The following is a 15,969-nucleotide window of genomic DNA, read 5'->3' on the forward strand; positions in this document are numbered from 1 at the left end:
TGTAGAGATCTGAGCATAAATGCATCGTTTTTTTGCTCACACAGCATTCCAGTTTGGACCCAGCCATATGCAAATCAGTCTTGGCCGTGCTCCCAATGGGAACAGTCCAGCCTGAACAGCCAGGCCAGGTACTCTCTGGACTGAAAACAAGTATCCTACGACCAATTTTGGAGTATCAAACTGGAGTGGCATAGTGAGCAAAAAAACAATGGATTCAACCCAGATCACATGACTGGGGGTGAGTGGTTAAAAAGTTTCAGCACTCGGTCCATCAACTTTTTTTGTTGTAACATTTGCCCTAACTGGCCAAGAGCATACACAGACGTGGGTCCCTTGCTCGCTGTGCCACTGGCTTCAATCTAACCTGGCTGATGAGGGATTATACACCGAAACCGATCCCATGATGCATGTTTCCTGTCCAGGGAGGACCTGGCCTAGCAGTTCCGGCCGGACTGCTCCAATGAGGAGCAGGCTCAAGACCGATTTGCATATGGCTGGGTCCAAACTGGGGAGGCATAGTGAGCAAAAGAATGATGGATTTAACCCAGATCTCTTGACAGGAGGGAGTGGTTGGAAAGTTTCAGCACTCCATCCATCATCTTTTTGTGTTCACTATGTTTGGCCTAAGTGGACATGGGTATGTCCAGATGTGGGTCCCTTGCTCGTTGTGTCACTGGATTCAAGCTAGCCTGATGAGGGTTGATGCCCCCAAACTGGTCTCATGAAGCTTGTTTCTGGGCCAGGGAGAATGTGGCCTAGAAGTTTGGGCTCGACTGTTACCATGAGGAGCAGGGTCAAGACTGATTTGCATATGGATGGGTCCAATCTGGGGTGGCATAGTGAGGAAAAGAACAACGGATTCAACCCCAATCTCTTGACTCGGGTGATTGAAAAGTTTCAGCACTCCGTCCATCATCTTGTTCTGTTTGCTATGTTTGCCCGAATTGGCCAAGGTTATAGCCAAATGTGAGTACCTTGTTTGCTGTGCCACTGATTCAAGCTAGCCTGGCTGATGAGCGGTGATACCCTGACACCGGCCCCAGGATGCTTGTTTCTGCTCAGGAGCGGACCTTGCCATAATGTTCAGGTGGACTGTTCCCATGAGGAGCAGGGTCAAGACTGATTTGCATATGGGTGTGTTCAAACTGCTGTGCTATAGTGAGCAAAAGAACGATGGATTCAACTCAGATCTCTTGACTGGCCGTGAGTGGCTGAAAAGTTTAAGCCCAATGTCCATCATCTTGTTATGTTCTTTAAATAACAAGTAGGAAAGGTACTTGTAAGTTTTCCATGACCAGATATTGACAAACAGCTAAATTTGTGTTTCACTACTGTGAGGCCTACTCCTCTCATAGGCTAGCATTGGGTATTCTTTTAAGTTGTAATTCCTGATTAGAAAGGTGTAGCTGCATCATGTTTCATATCTTTGGAATGGTAATAATAAATCCTCTTTCCTGGTAAGGCTGGATTTAACATTATTGTTTTAGAAATCCCACTTTTAGGAAGTGAAAATGTCTCTGTTCTTACTGCACTGTGTGCTTTGGAGCCTGTCTCCAATACAAGTCTGGAATGGTGGACAGCTACACTTTGTGCATACCCTCTAGACAGCCCAAAACACAGAAAGGGTGGGTGTGACAAAGAACTCCTTGCTTTCACTCACATTCGGATAGTTTGTCCTGGGCAGGAAGACGGAGCGGACACTTACACTTGAATAGGCAGTGTCCTGTTCCCACACAAAGGCCTGATTACCCCCACAGATAGCCTGGCAGACATGGCAGGATGAAGAGGGGACCTGTGCCCTTCAAAGGCCTGCTTTGAAGTCACCCCCACTTCAAAGGTCCATTTGGGTATAAATACTGGGGCTCATACCCTACCAAGGCAGTACACTTCTGGACCTGTGAAGAACTCTGCCAGGAGTAAGAACTGCTGTGCGACAAGGGTAGCCACTCAGTCTGACTGCTTCTCTGAAGGAACAGCTTTCTGTTTTACTGAGCTACCCTGTGCATGCTGATCTCTGCCCTGCTGAGGGCAAGGACTGGACCAATTTTACTTGAATCCAGAGGGACTCCAAGAGCTTGCTGGCTTGCCCCTTGTTCTGAACTATCAGGGCCATCAAAGACATCCTGCAACTCTGCAACAGCACCTGGACTATGCTATCTGTGGGCCCTTCCCTGCCAACCTGTACCAATTCAGCCCTGAGCCCCTGAAAGATGATTTCTGCTGTCCAGATCTATCAGAACCGACGCAGTGATGACTTTGCGTCGATCGGAACTGACACAGTGTCTTTTCTACACATATGCAGTGCCGATCTGAGGACATCCCTCTGCAGCTCGATGAAAATGGGGGACCCAACTGGGAGGTTAGGTAGCGACGCGGTGCCTGCATCATATGGGGTTCGATGTTGATGTGGGACCTGACTGTGAGGCTCGATGACAATACATCGACCCAACAACGTGAATCGGAACTGACGCATCAAGGCTTCAACACTGATGCTTGCGCCATCCAAGTTACTTTTTCAGCGTGCTCTGTAGGGGTTCTGTAGCCAGCCTGCCCTCCATCGTGGTCAGCCTGAAATTTGGATTTTCCTGGTCCAGTGTGATTTTAAGTAACCCCTAAGCTCTATTTGACTCTAAGCACAATCTTTTGATTTATTCATTAAACATTCATAACTCAGGTTCTATTTGTTGGACTTTTTTCGTTTTGGTCTAGTTCGTTCATAATATTATTCTCTATTTTTTCTAAATCTGTGTAGAGGATTTTTGTGTTGTTTTCATTGTGTTACTGTGTATGTGTGCATGTGTGTGTTGCACAATTACTTTACAGATTGTTTCTTTATATAAGCCTGACTTTTCTGTGTGAAGCTACCAGATGGTGAGCACTGGTTATGTTTTAGTGTGTTCTCGCTTACGCTGACTAGGATTGTGGTCCCTACTTGGACAGGGAGCATACCTCTGCCAACTAGAGACCCTATATCTAACATTGGTGATCAGCGGTGAGGAAGGTTGAGCAACAGAAGGAATTGAAAGCCTGGGCTGAGACCGAGGAAGTAGGGCAAATCAAATCAAATCAAATATCTTTATTCGATTGTGTTCTTTACAATCATAAAAGTTCATTTCACAGACATACAAACATAAACATTTTTCATATGTGAGCAGTTAAGAACAAATCTTCCAAAACCTTTATAAGACAGCATGTTTGAGAGACAAAATACGTTACGGAATCATTATGAAACTGGAGCAGCAGACAGCATAAGCAGATAAAAAATATAAATAAATATTCAAGATAAAATGATTAAAAAGTACAATGATAGTGGCAGCATAGTTAGCCCTCCATACTTTTCCTGAAGATGATGGCTAATTTCAAAAAGCTGCATATAAACAAAGTGCAGTCACCAGTCAGGAGTTGAAGGTAGTAAACAGCTGGTTTAGTCTGTGTGAAATTTAGATTTTTTAAACAAGGCTTTAAATATAACTTCCGCGGTACTGTATAATAAGGGCAAATGAATAAAAAGTGCACCAAATCTTACGGAGACTTCCCGTCGCAGCTGCAAGCAGGTAGCACTTGACCTCGATGGGCCCCTCTCGGTATTGCCAACAGGAGGTGAAATAGGTCAAAACGGAACTGTGTCAATAAATAACGGTCATAGCCGGACATAGGCCAGGATAGATATGGTTCCATACATAAACATGTTCTTAGTAGGGCATGATTCCTAACACTGACTTTCATCAGTTCTCTCTCCTCCCTGGCAAGATACCTAGAGAACATGAATGTTTTTTTCACAAAGATAACGTCAGCTTTAGTTATGGAGTTAGGGGATGAGAACAGATCTGGCCGACCCATTTCAGTGAGACGGTCATTAATATATCTTAGCCACGGAACCTTGAACCTGCCATCCCAAGTTAAAGCTTCTTTTAATATGTTATGAGTAAGAGGTATATGGTTGTTTAGCCAAGAATTCAACCAACATAATAGGGAATTTGCTGCTAGTCTATCACTGAGAAAGGGTACACCTAACTCCTCATGTACCGAGAAGTTTCCAGCTCCCCTTGGCAGCCTCAAGACCTTCTTTAAAAAATCATTTTCTGCGACCTCCAGGTCGTGCGTCTGGCGATAACCCCAGAGCTCACTGCCATAACAGGCAGTGGCAACGCTCTTAGCTTGATATAATTTAAGCAGAGCAGCCACCGGACTGTTGCCCATTTTTCTAGCGAAGCCAAGTATGGCTGTGTTGACGCGTGTTACCACGCCCTTCTTTTTGGCAACAGCCGGGCCCCAGGATAATTGGTCATCAAGGAGGACCCCAAGATATGAGAAGGTTTTGGAGTTTGGAATGTTTTCCCCATTTATGGTGAAAGAATTAGGTTTTCGCGATCCATGGCCTATTTTCATAACATAAGACTTTGAGTTGTTGATGCTTAAGCCTCGAGACTTCATAAAATCATAGAATGAGTTAAGAAGTAACTGAAGACCAATTGCTGTCCTTGAAATAAGGACAGCATCGTCCGCGTAGAGCAGAACTGGGACGCCCTTTCTGGCGACATACGGGTAATCCGCACCTGTTCTTATCAGGTAATCCTCCAGCTCATTAATATACAGATTAAACAAAAATGGTGCTAATATACACCCCTGGCGGACTCCCCGATTAATTCTAATGTCACCTGTCACTTTCAGGTCTTGAGTGTAACGGACATTAGCTCTTGTATCTAAGTGCAAGTCAGCCAAGAAATGAATTAAGTACTGCTCGACGCCCAGCCTTAGCATAATGTCCCAAAGTTTACCTCTATCCACACAATCGAAAGCAGACGATAGGTCCATAAAAGCCATATGAATGGTTGCCTGGCGGGCCAAGGTATATTTGCCTACAATCAAATATAGGTTCAGACATTGGGTTATTGTTGAGTGGCCAGGTCTGAAACCATATTGTATTGGGGATATAGCGTTATTCTCATTCGCCCATGTTATTAACCTGTTCAAAATTACTCCCCCTACCACTTTTGCTACCGAGTTAATTAAGGATATTGGCCTGTAGCATAGCGGACTGCTCCGGTCACCCTTTTTAAACACGGGAACTATGGTTGATTGCCCCCAGGATTTTGGGCAGCCGGAAATTGCAGCTGCGTTTATCACCTTTGTGAGAATAGGAGCCCATAATGAGATACGAGATTTAAAAAGATCTGGAGGCAAACCATCCGGACCTGGTGCCTTATTTCCAGTTAACCCTTGAATAGCCTTTTCTACTTCATTGACTGAAAAAAATGGAAAGTTCACCGTTGGTAATAAAAAATCAGATGCTGACTGTTGTTCATCACTTTTAAAAATTACACTAAAATGAGTGACCCAATCTACCTCTGAGATATCAGTACCTAATGCAGAGTCATTCAGGTTGTCAAACAAGGGTTTGTTGACAATTTCCCAGAATTTACTGCTATTACCCAAGACCGAGGGGTCAAGTAAAGACTCCCAGGTGTGGGCTTTTATTTCATTTTTCCGTTTGTTAAGGGTTTTTTTATATATCAGTCGGAGATTTTTAATTTGACATGGGTCTCTGGGTTTAGTTTTTAACGCATTTCTTAAATTTCTACTTGCCAAGGAGCATGTGTGATCAAACCATTTGGGACTGTTTTTGACTTGCCCCTTCACTGAAACTGATAACATAGACCCTACTGTTATAACTACACCTTCAAAAATAGCTAAAGTTTGCTCTGAGGACGTAAGTGTTGATACACAGTCCGCTAAATCCCTGCCACATGTCTTGTTTATTTCGTTATAGAGATTTTCTTGATTTACTAACTGCCATTTCAGACGTCGTTTGTCATTTACACATTTTAAAATTCCCGCATCTTTACGATGTTTTCGCTGTTCAAAGACGCCCCCGTTCAATTTGATAGTAAGGGGGTTATGATCGCTGTAGATGCTTGTTTGGATGGTAAAAGTAGATGCCTGGTTAACAAAGTCGGCAGATAATAATATATGGTCTATAAACGATCCAAGGCCTGGGCCTTTAAATGTTGGAACTTCATGGACTTTGGCCTCTGGAACCAATGACATAGCTACAACCAGATTATTTTCATTTTGCAAGTCATTTAAATGTAATCCACGCCTAGTATGATCAAAGTGGAAACCATCCATGCGGTTACACCCCAGGGATCCCATAGGGGTATCACGAGGGTTACCGCAGGGATGTACATTAAAGTCTCCTACAATCAATACGTTACGTGGCAATGTGCCTGGTCCATCATTCAGCATTGCATTCAGTGACAGTATATTACACTCCCCTTGGCTGGATATAGCATTATAAAAGTTAACTAAAGTTAGAGCATATTTGCCTCTCTTCAGTACAATCATTTGAATGTTACGATTTACATTTTGTTGGCTAATTATATTACAAGAAAGAGCCAAATTAATAAAGATGGCAAGACCCCCCTTCGCTCTGCCACTAACTGAGGGGGCTGCTGGGCTAAGGAAGCTTTGGTATCCTTCAATGAAGGCATTATTTCCTTCCATCCATGTCTCTTGGAGGCATATAATTGCATGTTTTTTAACAAATGCGAGCCAGGCGGAATCACATATTTTGTCAGCCAGGCCTGCTATGTTCCAAGAGACTAAACTCACATTACAAGCATCACCGATCTCTTTATCAATTACTACCTCAGTGGTGGTGGGTTCTTGTACCTGATTTGGTTGATCAGCATTTATAACTCCCACAGATATACTTGGCACAGTGGGTACATTCCCATCCAAAACCTCATCCAAGCCGCCCATATTCAGAAAGTGTACACCCACTGTCTCCTCCCCTCCTAACTGTAAGCTTCAATCACAGGTATCCAGACCGCTGAAGGTGTCAAACCTATTTGTCATCTCCAGCGGAGTGAATGGCACTGGGTAGTCCGAGCTCACATGTACAGCTGCACCCGGCCTGGTAGGTACTAAATTCCAGCCCGGCGTCTCTGCGACCGGAGCTGCATGGTAAACGTGGGCTGGATTCATATTATTCGGCATGAGGGGGAAGTTTATAATAGGGAAAGAATAATCATGGGCAGGTTGATGAGGGAATACTGCAGATCTTGGATAAAAGTAAGTCAAAGGGCGAGGAAAAATGCTACTATTAGAATTTGTCTGTGGCCAATTCAGGATATATCGTACTACGTTCTGATCTCTGAAATTGACTACAACCACATCCCCCCCAATGTCTTTAGGTCTTCCACCCAACCACTGAAGACGGCGTACATGTATTATTTTGCCATCTATGTTACTGGCAATTGGTCCATGTAATGTCAGCCAGTGAGTTATTTTATTCTTTAATTGGGAACAACTCTCTCTCTTGTTCATTGAAAGCTCAGGCACCCCTGTGAGGATCACTACGTATGGTATAGCCTCTGGGGGAAGATCCGGTAGTGGTCGCCTAATCTGTTCCCCCCGGGTCTGCCTGAGGCCTCCCTCCTCTGTTCTCATTATTTTGTTCAGACAACTACCCTGATCTCTGAGAGATTTATTATCAGAGTTTGTTGGATAGCAAACAGTTGTATCTATTGCGGTGCTCACAGGAGCATTTAGCATATTGATGGTAAAATTATTATGAGCACGTTTAGGGGGAAGAGCTATCCCGTTCAGAGGATGTCTACTGGAAGACGGAGCATCTGGGGTAAAATTATTTGGAATTGTATTTGATGTTAATACAGGTTCGATAGACAATGGCCGGGAGTTATTATCAGGGTTATCCACTAAGGAAGAGGCTGAAGCCAATTTGAGGTCTGGGTTCTTTTTTTGACTTGTTTGGCTACTCTTCCTACCCAGTTCTGCTTCTATTTTCCCCAGCCTGTTCTCCATACTTTCCAATCTTTCCACTATAGCTAGGGTGTAGGTTCGCATAATAATCTCAATACTATCCAAGAGGCTACTGGTATATATTGGTTTAGGCCCATTGTCCTCCAGGATAGATTGAGTACCATGCTCCCCCACTGGGTATGCAGAAGTCAACATTGGTATAGAAGCATTTGCTGTTCCAGTTACTTCCGTGAGAACTACAGCAGTTGTAACATTGGTGCCAGAGGGGGTGATCTTTTTCCCAAAGTCAGTGGAACTCAGCTTCTGTTTATTAGGCTCCGTCCTTTTACGTCTCCTCTTGGTAGGAGGTGGGCCATGCTTTGTAGATTGTGTAAGTTTCTTAGACCTTTGTCGTGCTATCTTCGAAGGAGTGGGTGACGCAGAAATCAAAACTTCAGCAGTGTTAGGAATGCGAAGAGTATTATGTGGTGAAGTTAATGAAGTTGGAATGTCTGTTCCAATGGGACTAGTACAGGGCACTTCACAGTCTCTCAACAAGAAGGGTACACCATCTGAAGATAGGGTATCATTGACGACATCTGAAGCTATCTCATTAATAACAATAGCTGCAGGGTTAGACTCAGGCAATACTCTATTCTTAATTTTTTCAATGGAGCGTCGACGTTCAGCCCGGCGCTCTACAAGCATACGTTCTGTCGTGCCTCCGGTTGATGTTCTAACAATATAATTATCCAGGGTTCCATTCAATAAAGGCCCCACTCTGTTAGCCACTGATGTTATCGGGCTCTGCACTGGCGAGGACATGTTATGCACTTGGTAACCCAATATCTTAACGATAATATAATCATGAGACTTACTGTGCACTCAGTTCGTATCGAGCACGATTTGACCAGGGGGACGGGTCCAGTCCGGTCTCCTCCAGCCTCTGAGGGCCACAGAGGGCCCGCCCTTTGCCCGGGCTTAGCCCGGCGCCCGCCCGCGCGCGGTCCCCGCGTGGCGGTGGTAGGTCCTGGATTTAAGCGCCTCTAGGCGCGAGAACACAGTAGACGGGTTCCGGTTCCAGTCCGGCGCTAGGGCTCTCGGGAGAGGTAGTCCCCCACCACACTGCGGCCGCGTATTGAATGGCGGCGGCGGGAGGGAGACAGCGCTCGTTTTGCTGCTGTTCTGGTGAGTAGAGCGTCAGGGAATAATCTCAGCCCTCATGTGCAGTAGTCACCCGCTTTGCCAGTGGTAGGTCCTGGATTTAAGCGCCTCCAGGCGCGAGAACACAGTAGACGGGTTCCGGTTCCAGTCCGGCGCTAGGGCTCTCGGGAGAGGTAGTCCCCCACCACACTGCGGCCGCGTATTAAATGGCGGCGGCGGGAGGGAGACAGCGCTCGTTTCGCTGCTGTTCTGGTGAGTAGAGCGTCAGGGAATAATCTCAGCCCTCATGTGCAGGAGTCACCCGCTTTGCCAGAGGTAGGTCCTGGATTTAAGCGCCTCCAGGCGCGAGAACACAGTAGACGGGTTCCGGTTCCAGTCCGGCGCTAGGGCTCTCGGGAGAGGTAGTCCCCCACCACACTGCGGCCGCGTATTGAATGGCGGCGGCGGGAGGGAGACAGCGCTCGTTTCGCTGCTGTTCTGGTGAGTAGAGCGTCAGGGAATAATCTCAGCCCTCATGTGCAGGAGTCACCCGCTTTGCCAGTGGTAGGTCCTGGATTTAAGCGCCTCCAGGCGCGAGAACACAGTAGACGGGTTCCGGTTCCAGTCCGGCGCTAGGGCTCTCGGGAGAGGTAGTCCCCCACCACACTGCGGCCGCGTATTGAATGGCGGCGGCGGGAGGGAGACAGCGCTCGTTTCGCTGCTGTTCTGGTGAGTAGAGCGTCAGGGAATAATCTCAGCCCTCCCTCAGAAGTAGGGTATTACCATCCAAGAGATGAGGAGCAGGAAATCCCTGAGGAGGAGGATGACCTGATTCTGGATACCAATGTGGATTTGGGACCTCTTGTAGAAGTAGCCAACAATTTTCCAGGAGCAGTAGTGGTTCACAGATCAGGGAGCAGTGTCTCCTCCAGGAACCAGTCCCCAGAGGGGCTGGCAGATAGGAGGGAGGAAAGAAAATTAAAGCTGGAGCTTACTAAGTTTGACCAGCCTCGTGAAGAAAAGAGGCTGGCAATGGAGGAGAGGAAACTGACCAACGAGCTCAACCTTAAAGAGATGGATATTAGAGCCATACAAGTGGGGTCCAGCAACAGCAATGGTGACAGCGTATCTGCAGTGTCCACTGGTGAGCCCAGAGTCTGGATACCCAAGGATTTGGTGGACAGTTATTTGGTGAGGGATGACATAAACAAAGGGTTTGCAGCCTATGAAGTGACTCTAAGAGTGCACAAGGTTCCAGTGGAGGTCTGGGGTGGTAGTTTATGACGGTATATGCCCACAGAAGAGAGGGACACACTCCTTACACTAGAGGTAGAGGACCAAAAATGCTACACTGCTATGGAGGCCATCCTAGTCATTATGTTTGGACTGACCCCTGAGAGTTAAAGGCTCAGATTCAGGGGCAGCCACCAGATCACATCACAAACATGGGTAGATTTCTTGCATTATGCCCGAAAGGCACTGAAAGGCAGGGTGAGGGGCGGCAAGATTGACAATTATTCAGGGGTGTACAACTTAATTTTAAAGGAGTACATTCTTGATATTTGTTTCCCAGAGCTGTGCCACCACTTGGTTTATAGCAAGATAAATGACCTCAGGAAACCTGCTGAGGATGCAGATATATGGGTCAGCATCAGAGTGTCCAAGATGGCATCTGGGGAGACTCCCAAAAGGGTTCCCACCAGAAGTAGGAGGGGGAGATAAAAAGACAGAGGGCCTCATTTACAAGGCCCTGCGCCACTGGAGCATCACTTTTTGCGACTCTCCAGTGGTGCTGTTTCCCGCTCCATAATTACAAGGCAGCGCTAAGCCACTTTGCGTGGCTTAATGAAGCCTTGTAAATATCCTTCCCTTTCATGCAGTTTAAGCGGTGTGCAATGGGTGTTGTCATGGGCGTTCCACGCAGCACCTGTGGCTTTTTGACATTACCTGAGATTTAAAAGGAATTATGAATCTGAGGCAGCGCCAAAAACGTCATCCTCTCCAGGTGATGCAACGTGGAAAAATACTTCCTGCAGCACATGTAGAAGGAGCAAAACACCATTAATGATTGTTTTTGTGCTGGAAGATGTCCCTTCCTCCATAACAACAATCATCTCAGTGGTGTGCCATATTCTAGTAAATACGGCGCATCCCTGCAGTTTTTTAAATGACTCAGCTTGGCACTGCAAAATTGGTTGCCACGCCGTGCTATTTCATTGTAAATATGCCCCAGAGTTCTCTAAAGACCCCCAAAACAACTCACAGGGAAAAAGGTCAGGTTCTCATTCCCAATCTGGCCACCAGAAGAAAAACTACCCTGACAAAAGTCAGCAACTCAAGCCCTTCAAGTGCTATGAGTACTATGAGTATGAACACTACAAGGGGGTTCCCAAGTGTACAAACAGAGCACCACCTCCCACTGGAGGAAAGAATCCAGGGGTGGCTAGTGTAGTGCTGGGGAAGACGTTTGTCCTAGTTAACGGGGGGAAGTTAGTGGGGTTACCCTAGTGTTCCTGGTTGACAGTGAGATGGTTCCTAAGGTCCATGTGCCCTCAAATACTACTAAACGTGGGCAATGGGTCACCATCAATGGGCAATGTGTTGAGGTTCTGAGGGATACAATTGCCAGCATGACTATGGTAGGGAGTCAGCTGGTGTCCCCAGAGCAGGTGATTTCCAAAGCATTCCACCAATTTGTGGTGGCTGACAACAGAGAGGGTCACTACCCAGTGTCCCTTGTTCCATTTGAGTGGGAGAGTGGTCAGGTCTTGTGAAGGTCACAATGAGCCCTGCCAGGCCTGTGGACTGTTTGCTTGGTAATGACCTTGAGCACACTATCTGGAAGGAAGTGGAGCTCAGGGCTTGTGTGGAGATGTTGGGGTTACCTGATTGGATCTGTGCAACTACAAGGTCCATGGCTGCCCAGATTGGGAATCAAAAAAGACTGGAGCCTGGAACAATGGCCTAGCCAGCTGCTCCGAAGAGGAAAGGCAAGGGGAATGGGAAACCAGCCCCTGAGTGTCTTTCTCATGAAGTGGACGGAGCACCTGCACTTGCTGTCCCAGAGCCCACTGAGGAGGGCGCTGCTTCCCTTGGTAACCTGCCTAGACTTGCTGGATGGCATGTAGAAGGAGGACTCACCAAGGAAGAGTTCTGTAGAGCACAAAGGGAGTGTCCAACCCTTGAGGGCATGAGGAAGGTATCAGATTTACAGGAAGGACAACCTCATTACAGTGAACTTAAGGCTCCTGTGCATGGGACAACAAGGGCCCTGGTGGTCCTCCAATGCTACAGGACCTTCTTACTGGAGCTGGCTCACAAGATTCCACTGGTAGTACACCTGGAACAAGACAAGACCTTTGCAAGGCTTGTTCCCCACTTTTTTTGACTAGGGTCCAGAATTCCTCAGATGCATTCTGTAGGACTTGTGTAGCCTGCCAGTCCAGTGGGAAGACAAGGCAGAGGCAGAAAGCCACCCTTAATCCCTTGCATGTTGTTAATACACACTTTGAGCAGGTGGGCATCAACATTGTTAGCCCTATGGATCTGCAAATTGCATCAGGCAACAGGTTTATCCTGGTTCTGGTGGATCATTCCACTAGATATGCAGAGGCAATCCCTCTGAGGACCATGACTCCATTTGCAGTGGCAAAGGCCATGATAGGGATTTTTACATGAGCGGGTTTCCCCAAAGAAGTTGTGTCTGACAGGGGCATAAACTTCATATCTGGATACATGCAAACAATGTGGAAGGATTGTGGGGTAACCTACATGTCCTTCACTCCCTACCATCCACAAACAAATGGGTTTGTTGAGAGATTCAACAAGACCCTGAAGGGCATGATTAGAGGGCTTTCTGAGGCCCTGAAGAATAAGAGGGACATCCTCTAACCATGTCTGTTGTTTGACTAGTGGGAGGTACCACAGAAGGGAGTGGGTTTCAGCCCCTTCGAGCTTCTGTACGGGCACTCTGTTAGAGGACTTCTGAGTTTGATGAAGGAGGAGTGGGAGCATCCTCCCAGGAAGATTCCCCAGGATGTAGTAAACTACATGATGGCCTTCAGTAGCCAAATGGCTAATTTGTGGAAGCAAGCTGCTTACAAATTAGAAGCCAGTCAGGCTGTAATGAAAGAGTGGCATGAGCACATTTCTAAAACTGTGGAATTGTAGCCTGGGCAGAAAGTGTGGGTTATGGAAGCTGTGGAACTCAGGGCCCTTCAAGACCATTGGACTGGGCATTATGAGGTGATTGAGAAGAAGGGTAAGGCTACCTACTTGGTGGCCCTTAATACTCCCAGTCAAACCCCACATGGTGCTTCATATCAATCACCTCAAGCCCCACTTTGGATGGAGAAGAGGAGGCGAGTGAACCTCTCCCTGACCTCTTAGACTCCTAGGAGAAAGATGGGTCTGAAGAAGGAGTAATCATTTCCCCCTTCCTAAACGGCAGACAGATTGCCAACAAGTGTTGGGACAGTACTCCTCCATGTTCTCCTTTATATCTGAGACTTCCCACCTGTGTACCCATGATGTGGACGCTGGGCACTACCTCCCTCTTAAGAATAAGTCTTGCAGGTTGTCAGATAAGGGTACGGCCATCATTAAGAGTGAAGTCTCCAAAATGCTGGAGTTGGGGATGATAGAATCCTCCAGTAGCCCTTGGTCCAGTCCTGCGATTCTGTTCCCAAAAGCCACCCCATCGCGCACCACACCTGAACATAAGTTCTGTGTGGATTATAGTGGTCTAAACTCAGTGACTAAGACAGATGCTCATCCCATCCCCCGGGCTGATGAGCTGATTGACCAGTTAGGGGCTGCCCAATTCTTAAGTACCTTTGATCTTACATCAGGGTACTGGCAGATTGCCCTAACAGAAGGTGCAAAGGAGAAGTCATCCTTCTCCACTCCAAAGGGCCACTTACAATTTTGTGTGATGTCCTTTGGACTCAAAAAGGTGACTGCGACCTTCCTATAGGTTGATGGACCAGGTCCTTACTGGTATGGAGGCCTTCTCATCTGCCTACCTGGATGATATAGATGTCTTCAGTAGCAGTTGGAAGGACCAACTTTTTCACAACCAGGAAGTGCTTCAGGCCATGTAACAGGCAGGCCTGGCTATCAAGGCCAGTAAGTGCCAGATAGGGCAGTGGTCTGTGGTATACTTGGGACACCTGGTGAGCAGGGGTAAGGTGCAGTCTCTCCAGGCTAAGATAGAGACTATCATGGAATGGGAACCCTCTGAAACCTAGACTAAGGTGAGAGCATTCTTGGGCTTCACTGACTATTACAGGAGGTTGGTCGAGGGATATGGCACCATTGTTTCCCCCCTGACAGAGCTGACTGCTATGTAGCAGCCCAGAAATATGGTTTGGACAGAGGCATGCCAAACTGCATTTGACTCCCTGAAGCAGGCCATGTTCACATCCCCTGTGCTCAGGGCCCCTGACTTCTCCAAGGAAGTTATTGTTCAAATAAATGCCTTAGAACATGGCACAGAGGCGGTGTTATCACAGCTAAATAAGGAGGGACTGGACCAATCTGTGGCCTTCAACTCCAGGAGGTTACTTCTCAGGGAACAAAGTTGGACTGCTATAGAGAGAAACTTTTGCTGTGGTCCGGGCGCTGAAGAAGTCAAGGCCATACCTGTTTAGTACTCATTTCCAGATTCAGACTGACCACAGGCCCGTCAGGTGTCTCATGCAAATGCTAGGTGAGAATCCAAAATTGTTGTGGTAGTCCATTTCCCTACAGGGTATGGACTTCAGGGGGAACACAGACCTTGGGTAGATCACAACAATTCTGATGATCTATCTAGGTTCTCCCGCCCAAGTGATGAGAACTCACTAAAGGTTGGGTAGATCTCCCCACTTTCAGTTGGGGGGACATGTGTTAGACCTATCATCCTTATGGTTGTCTTCCCCCAAACCTTTTGCCTGCTTACCTCCTATTTTTGCTGTATCTTTTTGTTGCCCATTGGGCTCAGAGCACTTTACCACTGTTGACCAATACTAAAGTGCATGTACTCTTCACCTAAACATGGTACCATTGGTGTATACATGATTGGCATATTGAGTTTATCTATACGTTCCTTGTACAGTGCTATACCACCCACCCAAGGCCTGTAGTCTAAATGCTACTAGTGGGCCTGCAGCACTGGTAGCGCCACCCACGCAAGTAGCCTTTTTCTCAGGCCTGCCTTTGCAAGGTCTGTGTGTGCAGTTATTGCCACTTCAACTTGGCATTTAAAACCACTTGCCAAGGCTTACACTCCCATTTCATAACACATAAATCACCCCCAAGGTAGGCCCTAGGTAGCCCTAAGGGCAGGTTGCTGTGGAAGTAAAAGGTAGGACATCTACTTGTAAGATTTACATGTCCTGGTAGTGACAAACAGCTAAATGTGTTTTCATTACTGTGAGGCCTACTCCTCTCATAGACTTGCATTGGGGATTCCTTCAAAACACTTTAAAGCTGTAATTCTTGATTAGAAAGGAGTAGCTGCATCATTTTTCATATCTTTGGAGTGGTAGTGATAAATCCTCTTCACTAGTCAGGTTGGATTTAACATTACTGTTTAAAAAATTCCACTTTTAAAAAGTGGACATTTTTCTGCTCCTATTGCTCTGTGTGCCTTGCAGCCTGTCTTCAATATATGCCCAGGATGGGTGACAGCAACACTTTGTATATTCCCTCTAGACTGCCACAAACACAGGAAGGGTGGGTGTGACAGAGAACTCATCTGCATCCATCTCCATTCTGATAGCTCTTCCTGGGAAGGAAGAGGAAGGATGAGTTGACACTTACACCTGTATAGGCAGCATCCTGCTCCCACACAAAGGGGTGATTACCCCTACAAATATCCTGGTAGACAGGGCGGGATAAAAGGGTACCTGTGCACTTCAAGGGCCGGCTTTGAAGTCACACCCAACTTCACAGGCACATTTGGGTCTAAGTACTAGAGCTCTGACTGACTCTATCTGACTGCTGCTCTGAAGGAACTGCTTACTGTTTTGCTGAGCTACCCTGCTGCCTGCTGACCTCTGCCTTGCTGAGGACAAAGAC

Source organism: Triturus cristatus, chromosome 5_2 (genome assembly GCF_964204655.1).
Source record: "Triturus cristatus chromosome 5_2, aTriCri1.1, whole genome shotgun sequence".
Classification (NCBI taxonomy): Eukaryota; Metazoa; Chordata; class Amphibia; order Caudata; family Salamandridae; genus Triturus; species Triturus cristatus.